General features: G+C 35.2%; 1 protein-coding gene across 20 annotated transcripts in view; it reads right to left on the reverse strand.

The window, feature by feature from the left end:
* Nucleotides 1-16991, reverse strand: part of LOC148313773 (uncharacterized) — a 152328-nt gene that overhangs the window by 91056 nt on the left and 44281 nt on the right. The window lies entirely within an intron of this gene.

Here is a 16991-nt window from a genome sequence, read left to right on the forward strand (position 1 = left end):
CGAGACACATATCTCTCATGCTCACTGATGAAACATTTCCACTTCCCCGATGTCTATTGATTGGCCAAACTGCTCCACCGATTCTCTCCGGAAAAACCAGTGAACAGCGCGACTAAAATTTCCACAGCGCGATACCAGAGAAGGACCAGAATGATAAATGAAAATAAAATTACCAACCGAACTTTTCCCTCCGCATACAAAATATATCAATACGACAATCAAGATTTGCATACATTAAAAGACCGCGTGTTTTCAATAAAAGTTCTACTTGAATTTATTTACATTAAATTATTTATTATTATTATCAATATAAATCAAAACCAGTTTTATAATTACACTGAATTTAATTATTTTGTAACAGCTGTTTCTCCTCGAGAGGGCCTCGTCAAACTGTGTCGCATAAAAACAGTTACATATATTTAAGTACCTACATTTTTTAAAGCAGCCAAGAAAAATGATTTCTTATATTATGTAGTCGATACCTACATTTTCGTAAAATAAGCGTTTAAGAACATAAAAAAAAAACTTTTAAAAAAATCAGTTAGAGCGATCGATAATAGATTTTTTCTTAAAATCCAGTAAACCCGAAAATTCGGAAGGAAATAACACAGGATGTATAATAACGCAGACTCCGGAAATCTCAACTGATGAAAGTGTGTGTATCAAATGTATGTACACGGGTTCGTATATTGTTTGATAGCGAGTAATCGTTGTTATAAACAATAATGAATTTTATTTTCCGATATCCTGAATTGCTTTTTATACAAAGAAATCATTATGATCTAAATACAAAAAAAATACGCGGCATTGCGTGGAACGAATTCACCGCGTAAAAAGAGAGTCCAGTGTATTTGCAAAATATAGTCAAGTGTGACGCGCCCTTGTCGCGCCGATATCAGATGTGCTAAGACAAGTGACGAAGTAGTAAGCCCAGCCTAAAAGACGCGTAAAAAATAATAAGAAATTTAAAAGCCGTGTTTAAATATGTTTATACTAAAAATGGACCCGATGTCCTTTATCCCTGAGGCACAGAACTATAAAATAAAGTGAGCGGTCGATCAGCCTCAGTAGAAGCCTGTATGCATACTATAATATTCCGAACCTAACCTTTCCAAGGAGCCAGACATTCGATACGTTGTATCTGAGGGTTATATTGGCAACCGACCATAAAAACCGGAAACTCTCACTTTCGTCCTGTTACCATATTTCCTCTTATTCCTTCTGTAGAAAGGGTTCCTCGGTCGGTAGGTTGCGCGAGGATAACCCGACCGAGAAGGAATTTCCGATAATAGTGTGTCAGAAGAGAGATAGAATGTGATAAATTGGTAAATAATGGGATTGTCGAAGGAACGCGAAGCCGAATACATAATACCTATATGCTACATACACTCCACCAGGTGACAACTGGGAGACGATTTACTGCTGATACCGCATATGTGGCAAACCTATGTAGTCAAGTTCTTCGATACCCTCGAAAGGGAGAAAGTACGTATCATAGGTAGGTAATCTGTTATTCAAACTTAGCACGCCGCATTACATCGTTCTCAATTCGTATCATGGAAAATTGTGTTCAGTATTTTAAAATTTAAAGTCTTGATAATACCGCTTGGTATTATACTATATTGCAACACGTGTTTCTATGCACTCAATATCATTGTCAAACACCGTGTCCGAAACTTATTATTAAAATCTTGAATGACGGTGAAAAATGTAACTAAGAGTAACAGCTGTTGCGTATTTTAATCAGTGTACCATAAAGATGGACTTAAGGTGGGAAGCTTAAGTAATTTAGGATAGATATGACTGTAAAGTGACTGCCAATCACTAAGTTCTGCTTCTGTGCGTATCGTGCCAGGTCCTCTGACGTCGACTATCACTCGAGAGTAATTGTCCATGTTTTGAGCAGCTCTAAACAGCGCCTCGACGTTTCTGATTTCCATCCTTTCTCGTATATTCCGGCGCCAGGAGATTTGCCTTCTGCACACACCTCGTCGACCTACTATTTCGCCTTTTATGATTAGGTGCAATAGCTCGTATTTCCCCCCTATATGTCCCAGATAGGACTCCTTCCGGACTTAAACATCAGTCGGCAACTGTCTTACTCTTTAAAACACATTAACGTGGTTGACCATATCGGTCCATAAAATGCGTAGAATTCTACGATCAAACCACAGACGTAGAATGCGTACCATTCTACGATGCAATCACCAAGTTGATGGAGTAAATAGCAAAATAACAACAGCCAAATACAAACCAGTTTAAACCCAAAATCATATCACGAAGAGCACAATTGACTTTTGTATTGTAGAAACGTTCAGACACGCAGGTACCTACTAGGTGCTAGCTTGGTAAAAGTTAGAAGTTAAATGATTGGTTTTGTTAAAATAAAACCCGCGGGAGTCCTGTGGAGAGGAATATCTCTTCGTACTACAGTTGTGGTGCAAACCTGTTCCGGACTAGCGAAACTGGAATGCCTTTCCACTTTTTAGACGTTTCTTTATCTTTTCTCGGTAGCTTTACAAAGGTCTACGATACACCACCAGCCCGGAGGCAGACAAACTCTGTAACCTTTACTAATTACGAGTAATCGATTAAAGCTCTAAGCAACCCACAATACCTTAGTAGAACGGAAAAACCTTCTTGTTGCCATGGGTTATTCTATAAAACAAATTCGACCTAAAATAATGGCGGCTTAAATATGATGTATTAAATAAGTATGTAAGTAGACCTTCGTAACATTTTTTTTGCCAATTTAATTACATGTTATAAAAAGTGTTCAGATCAGACATAATCGTATTTATTTTTCTAATCATACCTCATCATTCCCGTATGATTTCATCTATTTATAATACAGCTCACGATAAAACTATGTGTCTGATTACATCGAAATCTTGCAAAACATATAAATCAATTTATTATTAATATTTAAAGCATTTACTTTGTGGATAGCAATTTTTTTTTTTTTTTCAAAAATGTTAGTAATGTTAGTATATTTTTGTCTACCGTTTTCGAGACGTACTCGTCTCTTCGTCAGGACAATCACGAAAACAGCATGCAATCAATACTACACGTCGCTACCATAGCACTATTCACACACTTACAACTACAAAAAATGTTAATCACGTGCGATTTTGGTCGACCCGAGGACCAACGTCGATAAATTAAGTTAGCTATCACCTATCTCATTTTCTTATAAGTAAATCGAGTTTACCAATAATACATACTGAAATTATACGTCTTCCAAGGATATTATGTCTCGCAATTTCAAATATGTTTCACATTTCTAAACATTGTAAAAGGCTAGAATAGAGATACACCTAATCGTAGGATTTTCCGTTGCCTGCACTCGTGTGCAATATTATATACCACATATCCTGTACAATAAGCAGATAGCAGAGTCTTTTACAAAGCGCTCGAGAGCGAATATTTGACTATGGGACCGTATGTACACATATTAGGTACTACCTTTGCACGTAAGGAGACCGCCAAAGGATACGTGATAGTACACATAGTACACGTGGACGAATATGCTGGTGTATTCAGTAGTTATGATTGTACCAACGTCTCTATTATGCGCGCCGAGCTTGCAAGGGATGTGACACTCGCAGCGGTGCAACATTACCTAATGCAGGTACACTACGATGCCATTTTACAGGCGATTAGCGAAAATGAGGGAAGGGGTGGAGGCGAAGTCGACTGAAAATGGGTCAAAACATTTTATACAATGAAAGGTTGTAATACCGAGCTTACGATATTTGCGATCATAAATGTCAATTATTTTTACATTATTTATTTGCGCTACGACGAATATAAATAAAGCATCGTACAAAATGCTTGTAAACTCTATTTTTTTTATTGATTTGGTTTTTAACTTTGTGGGATAACAGGATGATTTAAATACAAAATAAAAATAAAGTACTCGTATAAGACCATTATTAAGTGAGTTAGTTTTTTAACGAAAGCACGATTAGTTTCGATTACCACGGATGTCTCATCAACAGGTGAAAATACGAATTGTTGTATATTCACTAATAAATAAATATATCCGTGACTGCCGAATCAATTGATGAAACATATAAATAGTTTCATTAATAAACTCAAAAGTGGTCTTATATAATGTTTAATTTTATTCTTCTTCTTCTCCGCACCATGGTGCATAAGACACTGCATCGTATTGACGCAACGTTATATTGTTCATTACGTACATGGAGGCAAGGTGATCACTCTTGCGTTTCAGGTATGAGACCAGGGTTTTATGAAATCATCGATCTGTTGCTGGCGTTTTTGCCTGTGACATGGTAAAAACATAATTTTTGAGAAACAGTTATTAACCGCAATGGCAGCGCCTGTCTACTGACCGTAACAGCAATACACGAAACACTAAATATTGCTTATGGTGGACAGCATGCTTCTTGACAGTTACTGTCACTCAGCATTTTCGATGTTTTTGATTGCATTGCTATTTCATAGATTTTTAATATTTTAATTTTATTAAAATATATAATAAATGTGTGATTTCCATTTTCTTTCATTTTAATTGAATCAGACTGAGCTACAGCAACGCGTAGGTCAGTCAGATAAGGACTGAGCTACGCGTTGTCGGTCACAGCTAAAAATAAACAAATAAATAATATATTGAAACTAGATTCAACTTACTTAATCAACTATTTTGATATCAATCGATGCAAGTACAGCGGCTGCGCAAAATAATGGTAACTCATTTATGAATTGGAGTGTCTATTGCATTTTAATTGAATATTGGTTTTCGATTAAAACTCGCGCAACAGCCGCAATAAAGCGCTCGCTCTTTTTCCAAATCCATATTTCTATAATGACATTCACATAATAATTTAACACTGCGTGTCACTCAAATATATATGTAAATTAAAATTTAGTGGATTATAGTAAGGTTGGCAATCAGCCCCCCATTTAGGAGCGGGATCAAAACAATAGAGTTTATCATTGAAAGCTTGAGGAATCGTTGATTCAATTGAAGCCTCAAGAAGCAATTTCAATTCCAAGGAGCTACAGGCGAGTACCTGCTTAACATAACAAACTGATTTTTCCTTACTAGTAATAAATAATTTAATATAAATTAGTCTAGGGCGAAAATCAATTATTCTAGCGAAACCAATCGTAAGTAAATCACAACATTGAATGATGATACCGTTTGATCAGTCTAAAAAAATGTAAGAAACCATTGAAATTTAGTGCAATAAACAACTAATAGAAGAAACATTGTATTAAAATTTCTATAAAAACTACGAAAAACAACATTAAATTATAATATCAAGGCTTTCCACACTCAAGCTAACAATTTACGCAGTAAAGATAACTTTAACTTTACTTCTAGGTTTTTATTTATAATGACTATTGTATTTTTAAACTGATTATATATATCCGTCGGATCAGAAAGTTATCAAAAAATGATTAATGAATATTTGGAACTATGGTTTAAGTTATCTACACTACGTCGTTAAAGCATTAACATCCACATGGCATCATAGCCCTTGACATGGATAACATACGGAAGTTAACGCTGTGCTAGTCAACGCTGTAAAGATAACTTTACCGGCAAGAAACACATTAAAGCATATTTTAGTAGTGGGTTTTTGGGGGAATTCCAGTGAAAACAACTAAGAGGTGTTATTACTATAATGTTATTTCTATTCGGAAAATATACCATATACATACATGACAAAACGTCCAGAAATAAAATTCAAATTATCTACACTTCGACGCGTCATCTTTTCATTGTGAGTCCGATCCCGGACCAGAAATGTTTTCAGAAGTTTGAGAGCTTTTTCCTATTATAATTTCAAGCAAACGAATCTATTTTCTTTGAACTTTTGAGCGGGGTTTTTTGTTTATCAATTCATTGAAAACCACTTCTATAAAAAAGACGGTTGGCTGAAGTAATATTTTGTCTCAGACTTGCAATAAAGAGCTTATAAACCGAAGCATTATTTATGCAAGATGGTTCAGTAAAAAATGTCATACAAAAATGTTAAAAAAAATAAGAACAGAAAAACACATTCGTTATTCGCATTAATTTCCCAAAGGTCGTCCAAGGGCCCACATACGGCCTGACGAAAGCACCCCCCCCCCGCAGACCCCTGTCCCGCCCGTCCCAAGAGGCCCTGATATTTATTATATTTATGTACTTTGTTACCGAAAAGTTTAACATACTAATGCCGAAATTGAATTTGTTTTGTTTTCAGAGAGCGCCAGCTTTCGTTTCCACATTTTCAACTCTATAAACGTACTTTCAAAAGATGAAAGAAAAAGTTTTATATGAAAAAATGCGGGGTCGCCGGCGTTCATCGCGGCCTGCGCCTGACGCGCGTCGGCGTCGTTTCGCTCCACGGCGAGGTGCAGTCAGATCAGAAACTAAGCAGGCTTTTACATTTTTATGAAGAAACAAAAGTTTAAAAAAAAACGAAAAATACGTGTAATGACCAGTTTAAAATGTCATCTGATTTTTTTTATTTGAATTTTTTAATGGGTTGACTTATTTAAAGTTTTTAAAAAAATCGCAGTCAGTGTTTCAAGGTTAGACCCCCACTTTGTCACATCTTGATTGTTTTTTTTTTAAACACAAACTAATCAGATATTACCTATTAATATATAATTTTATTTTAACATTCGAGTAATTCTAGAAAACAAAGTATTTTATTCAAATTAATAAAATATTATCAATTATTGGAATAATTTTACACTAATATTGGGACCTCATTTAATAACGAAAACACATTTTTAAAAATTAATAAGAAAACTGTTAAAAATAAAAGTAAATGACGCGAAATGCATCGAAACACGTGTCACAATAGATTTTTTTAAATATTGGAATTTACCAAATAAACCTTAAATTAAAAATGCATAGATTTTACCAAAAAGTGACTGTTGAATCAATTAATGCAAAAATAAAATAATTTAATAAGAAACATTCAAAGGATTAATGATAATCTCTGGACATAAGGGAATTTGAAAATAAAAATTTATTTATATACTTATTTATAATCTTTAATTTCTTGCTATTGTGATATATGTCACCCTTACGATAACTAAATTATTATACCCACACGTAAGTACACACAGTTTGAAAACAACTGTGAAAGCGTCACGTGCGTTTACTTGGCAGTAAACTGGTGAAAACTTGGATGCGGTGAAGTTCGAAAGTGCCGGTACTCCGGGCGGGTGTGCGGGAGTGTGGGTACTGGGTACCTGCCGCACAGACAATGATCACTCGCTAAATGTATGATATTTCTACTTCACCCATCAAAATGAGCAAACTTTTGCGGAACAGTGCTCTGTTTGCCACGATCCCAGACGCCAGCGCAGACCGCGGGGAGTCGCGGGAGGCAACACAGTGCGGGGAGCGGGTATTGCAAACATGTTTCTCTTATAAATCAGAAACAAGTCGACCGAGTGATGGTAAGCAAGTGTTTTTGCCTAGAATTTTCACTCATGAATTACATTAAATTATAGTAACATTAAACATATAGAGTAAATCCACTCACGAGTAGGCACAGGCCATGAAACTTACAAAGTTGAAGCCTGAGTAGGGTCATGATAAGCGGTGTTGCATAAGCCGTAGCTAGATTTCAGAGTCACTTGGACGTCAGGTAATTAAAAAAAAATCGAGTGATGGTAATTATGTAAGCGATATTTGCGTCTAGCTAGAAAGGCTTCGACGGAAACCTAACTGAAAAAGAAACACATTTTTAGTTATTATTTAATTTTAGAAACACATTTTTTGAGATCTTACAGGCGTTGTGGCGTAGTTGGGTGGACGCTCGACTGTGAGACTAGCGTCGCGAGTTCGATTCCCGCCAATATCAATATAAATTCAAGAAAGATTAATTCTCAATTGGTCTGGGTGTTTGTGATGTATTTTTCACATTTACCTTCCCTATCCATACTATCCTACCTGCAGACAAGCCTTAGAAAACAAGGCGGGTGATTCCTTCATGTAATATTAAAATAAAACAAAAATAAACATTGATGAAGAATAATATGGGAGTCTGGGTATTTAAAAGGCTTATGATCTGTAATAGGCTGGTTAGGTGATCACTTGTAATATTCACCATTCTACACAAGATTGACAACCCCACTACTCAATTTTTCGGAACTCCTAAATAATATAACAATCAATCCCATGACACAGTACATATGAGTTCACTACAGCCATCTACGTTGAATTAAGGACGCTTTTATTTATCAGAGACCCTTTTATTAAGATGTATGTATAATCCGAGCCCTGGATTATTTTTACATATTGGGAAACGCATGAAAACAAGATTTTTCATATTTTTATGCAGCTTATAATTTGACCAGTTTTATGCTTATTCACAACATTTTGAGTGAGTCTAAACACATACTTGTTCACAAATCGCGGTTTTTTCCACTTAAGTATGTGGAAACACTCCGACTGGGATGAGAAAGGTGTTTATAAAGCGGGCTCATTTAAAAGTTCGCGAGCGGACCGCTTTTAATTGACTTGCACAAGTTGGTTGCAAGGCAACGCCCGTACCGCGGTTTGCCTACTCCCTTCGCTGCACTCTCCACGCGCGAGACAAAGCTTTCAGCGTGCTCAACGCCCTACTCTAACTGCCAAAGTAATCTCATTCGGGTGCTTCGGCAGAAAGGAGCACGTAAACGAAAGTAAAAATTCATTCGGAAGGAAGATCGGGAGAAAGGATCTAAAAGACTTTTATGTAAACCGGGGTGAGAGGTGACGTCAGATCAATGGGGCGGCGCCATCGCATTTTGCAACATATTGGATGTTCCCAACAAAAGAAAATTGGATTTTTTATTGTCTTACGATACAATACAAAATGAATGTACCTACTTAAAATCTGAGATAGTCTATTTTTATCTTCTACTTCTAACCCTTACCCGCACCCAATGGTGCATAGGGCACTGCATCATATAGAAGCAGTGTTATATGGATCATCAAATACACGAACGAAAGGTGATCAGCCTTCCGCATCAGGTACCAGTTCAGGATCATATTAAATAAATATTAGACTGAAAAATCACTAATATTTATTTTGACCTTCCTGGGAATCGAACCCGGGACCTCCAGCATGGTAGCCTAGCGCACTAACCACTATATTGTGGAGGTGAACAATAAATATTATTTAACAGACTTAGAAAACTGTCGCCAATGAAGTTTTAAGCAAAAATGTGTACTTTGTCTCTTGTAGCACCTATACAACTTTTCGAAATTTGTGTAATACAGATGTGTAGAATGAGTAGAATAGTTCAATTAACACAGAGTATAAAGTGATCACCTTTACCAACCGATAACAGGTTGTAAGTCGTGTAAATACACACATTTTCATATTCCCATATTAAAAGACTTTTTTATCTATGTGGATATTTCAATAAAATCGTGATGCAGAAATAACCCCGCAAAACAAATTAAGTTTTTAATGTTCCTATGTCTCGTTTGTGTCGTGTTGTAAACTCAGGATTCGTTTGGTGAAATATGGCAAGATTTAAACAACCACTGAATAGAAGTCAAGACCCTCCCTCTGTGTTAGTGTATTTTTGTAAATTATTTATTCACCACGAAAGTAGATTTTCACAAATATATAAACGAGAAAAACTGACATAACTTTGTTTTTAATTTTCGGTCAAATTTAATTATTGTATTGTATTGAATGAAGTCCGTATATGTTTAAGTTCTCAGCGGCGCAAAATCCAGCATTACTGATTTGGATAATCCAAATATTTATTCGGTTATATATTTGACTATAATAATAACATTTTCCCACGCTTTACAGTCTAGTAATCAGATTCTAGGGTGGTAAAAAAACTAAAAATATAATTTAAAAACTTGATACCAAGATGTTCCAACGATTGCCGTGAAGAACTCCTAGGCTGATACACAGAGCTATATTGGTCTGGTTTCATCCTGAATCATATCCTAAAATGTAGGTTTGTTTAGTAAGTTAGAACATTAACAAATAAAATGATTCGTTCACGCAAATTATTCGTTTTATAAAACTCGATAAATGACAATCTTCAGTAATACGCCGGATTATAATAATATTATGTTAAATCATTTTAAAATATTCAAGAATATTTAATTTAATACCAACATGCCAAGTATTTCGCAATTTAATTTAAATATAAGGGCGCTGAAAAGGTCAGAGTAAAAATATACACCAATAATTAAAGCTCAAGTGAAAGGTATGTAAAATTTCGCCTAAATAATTATGCGAAAGTGCAGATTTGTTGACAGCCTTCAAATAACATTACCATTTTCGAAATGCTTTTAGTTAATAAGATTTTCAACCCAAGAATAAAGTCTAGACAGGTCTAGTCTGCAGTGGGGTTGCCATTGGTCCCGATACATCGGAACACGTCACAGTAATTGATAATGACAATTTAAAAAGACGTAGAAAATGCTCCCATATTTAGCCGAAACACGTTTTCACACGATTTGTGAACGATTATAAAAAAATACAAAAAATAAAAATGTAAGGAAGTTCAGTGAAAATCGATAAACAGAGGAACGTGAATTCTCCTACCAGTGATGAGCACTGCCTTCTTTTGACCTTTATACGCACCCAATGGTGCAGTATTCTTAACATAAAGAGGAATTATTTAATTGACTTTCATCATTGTCAATATGTTTTTTCAAAGTACAAGCTGTATAATTCCCAACCATATAACATAACGTGAAGGCAGGGTCTTCCTTAAAAAATTTTTCGAGAAAGATCCATGGCGATTGCCTGGTTCACAATATGTTCAGGTTCTCTGTGTCCTATGGCGATATCAAATAAACATTAGTGTAAAATCACCAATATTTATTTTATTCCACTAGTCATCGAACCCAGGCCTCCAGCACGATATACAAACGCACTAACCACTACACTACGTAGGTGAACAAACTGAGATGAGAACTTAAGAAGTTCTGTAGGTCATAAGAGGAAAAGAAAAAAAAAGAGTACAGAAGTCCAGAATAAACTGAAAAAATTACGAGCTAGCGGTTTTGTTTTTGGTCGTAGATATAAAAATGTCCCAAGAGCGTCTCGAGAAACTATGGCAACCCTAGCCTAGCGTGACATATCATACGCGTAATAGTAATTTCACGTAAAGCAATTTCGGACATTAAAAATTATGATGTCTTAATAAAGTACAACATTAAAATAATTAGGGAAAAAGTAACTATGGAGAGCAAAAAAATAAATAGACGAGATGTGGCCTGGTAATTAGTATGGCGGGCTGTTAGAGTGATAAAAAAATATCTTCCATAACGAATGAACTGCGACTAAAATAAAAATCAATAAAAAAATTAATTCCTTTGAATTGTAAAACAAAAACTGAAACATAATTAATGATTACAGCTAAAGCAGATGAATTTTTAGTAAAGGATTTTATTTTACAAACGAAAATATTTTTTCATATTTTATGAGCCTGTATTAAGACCCCTAATAAGCTTAAATATCTTCCGTCCTTTTAAAAGAAAATCCTCTTTTAATTGATCGCTAAATAAATATTCATTTTGCGATATCACCAATTAATTTCCATGCAACATTCGGAAAGCTTTTTGCGGTTTTGGAATACAAAAATATCTGACTTCGGTGAGCTTTGCCCATAAATTATCAAACTTACACAAGAAAATCTTATTCATATATTTAAATTTCGAGTAGTCTCGAGAAAATTTGAGTTGTCTTAATATTATTTTCTGCTTATTTAATATATTTCTAAATTAATAACACAAAACAACCATATTGACCTCATCTGCACCCAACGGTCCATAAGACACTGCATCGTATCGAAGGAGTTATATCTCAATCATTTATTAAGTGCAGGCAATGTGAGCAGTCCTTCGCTTCAGATAGCAGTTCATGTGATATTAAATAAATATTAGAATAAAAATCACCTTTATTCATTTTGAGCCCCCTGGAAATCTAACTTGAAGCCTTTCAGCACGGTGACCAATATGCTTACCAATACACCACGGAGGCAAAAATTATGCAAGTAGTAGTTGATTAAATAATATTGAAAATGATGATAAAATTAATGCTGTACTGACATGAAATTAACTATAACCGTGAAATTAAAAAAAACAACAACAAAACGATTCTCTGTAAAATGTATGCAAATGCAGATACGACAGTAAGTCAAAAGAGAGACGAAATGTGACACAACCAGGAGAATATATAATGTGTATTACCGTGTGTGTGGAGAGCCATTTGACAACAGCAGACATGCTAGCTTCGTGCAACGATGCACTTACGGTGATATATGGTCAACGTTGCACACAATGACCCACATAATGCTTGGATATTATCAAAAAAATATATTTAACATCATCCGTCGTTAGTTTCCACCTAAAATCCATTCGAATCAAAATAAAAGCAACAAAAGCTAAGTATTTCTAATGACATAATGAATTGAATCGTGAATGATTTATGAAATATTCATTGATTTTTCTTTCGGTATAATAAACTTACTGAAAATACTTATCGACGACCGATTTCAACAAGCCAAAGCAGTTAAAAATAAAAGTCCAGGGGCAAAAGTTATCTACACGATGTAGTTAACGCGTTAAGTATGGAATCGACACCGTGGTTAGGATAAATAACCATACATTTGTTTCAACTTGATTAATTGTGCAGTTATCATAACTAAACCAGAGACCACAATACATATTTGTTAGGTATTGAAGCAAAGTTAAAACCGCAAAACAGTAAAACCTCGATATAACGGTCTAAGTGGGGGGAGGGGGTGTCCGTAAAAGCCGAAAGTCCGAAAGTATTAAAAAAGTTTTAAAAATAAATAAATAAACTTTTTTTTTTAAAAGATAAAACACTACATACTTATTTAGATATAAATAAACAAAACACAAACATAATTCTATTTATTGTCTTGGGACACTCGTCGTGAAGTGACTTTGCTGTTTGATATCGACGCGCTTGCTTTCGGTGATCCTGCTTTGAAAAAAGAATCAAGTTTTGTTTGCAATCTTGAAGTTTGCTGTTTTTTTTTAAACAAGGATTAGGAAAATGCGTATAATATAGTTGAACTTCGTTATCTGACGAATGGTCAATAAATGTTATTATATCGTCTCATCACTGATAAATTCATTTTAGGTAGAGTCGTTTGTTCTTCCTCGCTTTATTCTCATTTTTAAGGTTCATAACTTCATCTACTTCTAGCCTTTGTAAAAAATCTTTTTCGGCCACTCCTTCTCCGGCATAATATTAACGTAATGTTTTTTATTTATTTTTTGTATTTGGCCGAATTTTTCACCGTTATATCCGTCCGTCAAATAGAGGTCCGTTATATCGAGGTTTTACCGTACTGTACTTTGTATATAATATATGAACTCGTATGTTGCCCATTTCAATCGGCTTTGATTAACCTTATTCCACCTCCTCGGCATTTCCAATATTTTCCTATAAACAGTATATTTGACGCAGTGATTTGTATAACGTCAATTCAATTGCACAAGGAAGTAATCAATTCAAACGTATTACTAGTTCGGAGTGAAATTTGATTAATGAATTTTCTCGTGTGGATATAATAGCATTTGGAGCGAATGATAAATGTGAGTTTAATTGGAACGGTCCTCCATTCCATGAAGTAAATCCGATTTATTGATTAAATACATGATGTATTTGGGTTATTCATATTAGACAAATGTAAAAATTGATATATACTATACAATTAATTGTTGAAATCGGGTCATAAAATGCTAACGCACCAATTTAGGTCGACAATTTTTTGTTTAAATTGCGCGTGTAGCACCGTACACGTGATGGAAGTGAAATTTCTTAAAAAATAAAGAACAAAAGAGGTTTTATGTGAGAGACAAAAGAAATACGAGAATACAAAATTTGCATAAAAATATTCTGTTTATTCAATATTTACACTGTAATTAATCGGTGCTTCAATTGGTAATACTGATATTAATGGTTTGTTTGTGATAACTAAAACATTAGATATATGTCCGTGATTCCATATTTTCGAACTAACGAGAAAAAATTGCACCTATTCAAGTTAAGGGTTTTGTCCTATTCGTTGGGTTTGTTCAAACTCAATTATAAATATTACATACACAGCGTGTGGTACCTCACTGTTCATATATAGCGTCTGACGTATGCATCACCTTATTCTATCTCTTTGTATCATTATGTATACGTCGCTCTCTTTTGCTACACTCCCGTGGAGTCAAAAGCTCTCTTTTTCCTTCTCTTTGCGTTATATCTTTTTTCTCTCTCATGTAATGAAGTATACCTAATAAACGTGACGCGTCCTTGAAATTTCACTCCTAATTCGAGTCCAATTATCAACACACACGTTTACTGCCTTGCGTTTGATTAGACTCTGCGATGCGTTTGATGTGACTTAACGCATGTTTCATAAACGCAGGTGAATATATAGAAGCAGACAGAATATATCGACATCTTAATGTGTACAAAGTATGCATTAGGATACAAACTATGCTACTGTTTTAAATGAGGTAATTTGCCACTATGTGTGTATCTACTTGGCGGTAGAACAAGATATATTTCCCGGCAATCTTCCTCCAGCCTCCTCCGTCACGTGATACCTGCCCTCCCCCCCTCCCCCCTCTCCCCGACTCCACACTTCCACGCGCCACTTCCACCGGAATTGGGCAAATGAAGCATAAATTGGCATTTTATTATTTTCCTTTTGTCTCCTCTCGCACACGTGGCCCGCGTTGACTCGAGGGTATCCCGTAAAAACTGTAATAGGGTCTGTATCGGTAGGATATAACACTTTACGATGATACCAATTTGGGCGACCTTCGTAAGCGATAGGAACAAAAATGTTCGATTCACAACATTTTGAGTGTGTCCAAATACTTTAAATTTTAGAAGTGTGGTCGTCAATCATATTATACATCTAGTCATACAAGCCCCCGGTTACGTAGACTTTTGGTAAGGTTCTGATTTATTTGGCCGTGCCTTTCAATTCAAGTCTTTCTTGGCCGTCCTCGCTTTGTTCTCACATTCACAGATGAAAAATATATTCTCTTAGTCATTCTCTAGTCATCTATTTACTCCAGATGTCCAAACCACTTCAAAACGCCTGTTTTAATCTTTTCAACTATCTCAAACTCAGCCTTACATTCATATCTTCATTTTTTATCCTGTCATACATCAAGTTGACTTGGAGATTGCATTTCAACGGCGTTCATTCTGCCTTCATATTTATAAGTGCATTTCAAAAATATATTTTATAATAATTACAAAAAGGCGCCTAGCTTGTGTTCTACCATTCTGAAAGTTAACTTGAAAGTCCGTGCTAAAAGGCTCTGTATTGACGCTGCCAAGTCTTTTGGAGTATCAACTAATCATCATTGCGCATTTCCGCAGGTGTAGGCAGGGAGGGTGTCGGGTTGTGGTCCCGTGGTTAGTGTCGCGGACTCTTGAGTCAGAGTTTCTCGGTTCGAACCCACTCTACCACAATTTGATACCTATTTCTAATAATGAGCTGCTTAGGCTCACAGAAATAGTATAACATTGAAGTATTTTTGTAAATAATAAAAACACGAATATTTCTCTTTCTTTAAAAAAAAAAGAATAAATCCTTCATACTTCTTTTGCCAATGTTCTACGTTTTACTTCCATACATAAGTGTTGACCTAAGAAATGGTATGGGCACATAGGACGCAGAGAACCTGAACATATTGTAAACCAGGCAATCGCCATGGATCTTCCTCGTAAGACATCGAGAGGAAGATCGAAAAATTCATGGATGCTACAGAAAGATAACATGACTTGAAGGCATGCCCTAGGTGACGTAGTCCACGATAGAAGGACCTACAACCTGAGGAGAGCTGACACCAACAATCTACAAAGACGATAAGTTGGGATGGAGCCAGAAAGAATATACATAAGTATTTGCGCCAGGACTAAATTTGGCTTTTTAAATACATAAAATCCATTATTCATAATAAGTATCGTATGTAATTGGAAAAAAAAACTTTTATTGCGCCTATAATGGTTGTACATACACACAGAAGGGTGATAATCGAAGGGGTGAATAACGCAGACTCAACTGGGGTTTCCGCGCCCTTCATTGAGGGAAGGAAAGTGCTGACCGCAGAGTATTTATCGCACAATTTTCCAAACGGAAATGACGACACCTTCACATTGGAAAAAAACCCATCATAAATACCAAATCCAATAAATATTAGACAGACAATCTCACACGAAATTTTGATTGATGAACCAGTCACGTGTGAGCTGTAAAAATCCGCCAGTGTACAAAGGCAAAAGTAATCGAGACACTTGTATAAATATTTGATAGACTAACATGATTCCCTCTTACAAGAGGGGGGAGGGGTACTATCGATTACCGAACGTGGTTGAGGCATAACAGACTTCAGTTCTTTAGTAGTTTATTATGTTGTTGTTATTACGTCACTGTACAATATAATTTGTTTGCACTAATAACAAGACCAACTGTCAAACTGACGTTCCTTGAACGAAAAATGCCACAGACAAATTTGTTTAAAATTTTTGCTTATTGTCGTTAAAAGTTTTGTTAAGCGTAACGAAACTATGTTGCGTTTACATAGATTTTAAATACAAAGTAAACAGGCGATGGTGAATTACCAGATAAATTATAGTTTTAACTGGATGAGAATAGATACTTTTCTTACTTAATATAGCTACAAAAAATATTACTTCATTCATTTGCTAGATCTATCAAATTACGCTAGAGTAATTTAATTCATTTGCTAGACATTTCTACTTTTCACAAATATTAATAATAATTACGCTATGCATCTCCATGAAAGAGACTTAGCTCTTGTGCTTGGAGAAGGACTTATTCTCATTATTTATTGCTTATACTTATGAATGATACAATATTTTTTAGTGTTTTTTTAAATGAAGGTTATGTAAAGGGCATTTAATTTATAATAAAAAATTAACATCTGTTTTTTTATATCCGCCTCCGTAGTGCAATGGTCAGCACGCTCGGCTACCGTCCTG

The sequence above is a fragment of the Brachycentrus maculatus genome, unplaced genomic scaffold, assembly GCF_059751285.1.
Source record: "Brachycentrus maculatus isolate JH-2025_06_01 unplaced genomic scaffold, ASM5975128v1 h1tg000005l, whole genome shotgun sequence".
In the NCBI taxonomy this organism is placed as follows: domain Eukaryota; kingdom Metazoa; phylum Arthropoda; class Insecta; order Trichoptera; family Brachycentridae; genus Brachycentrus; species Brachycentrus maculatus.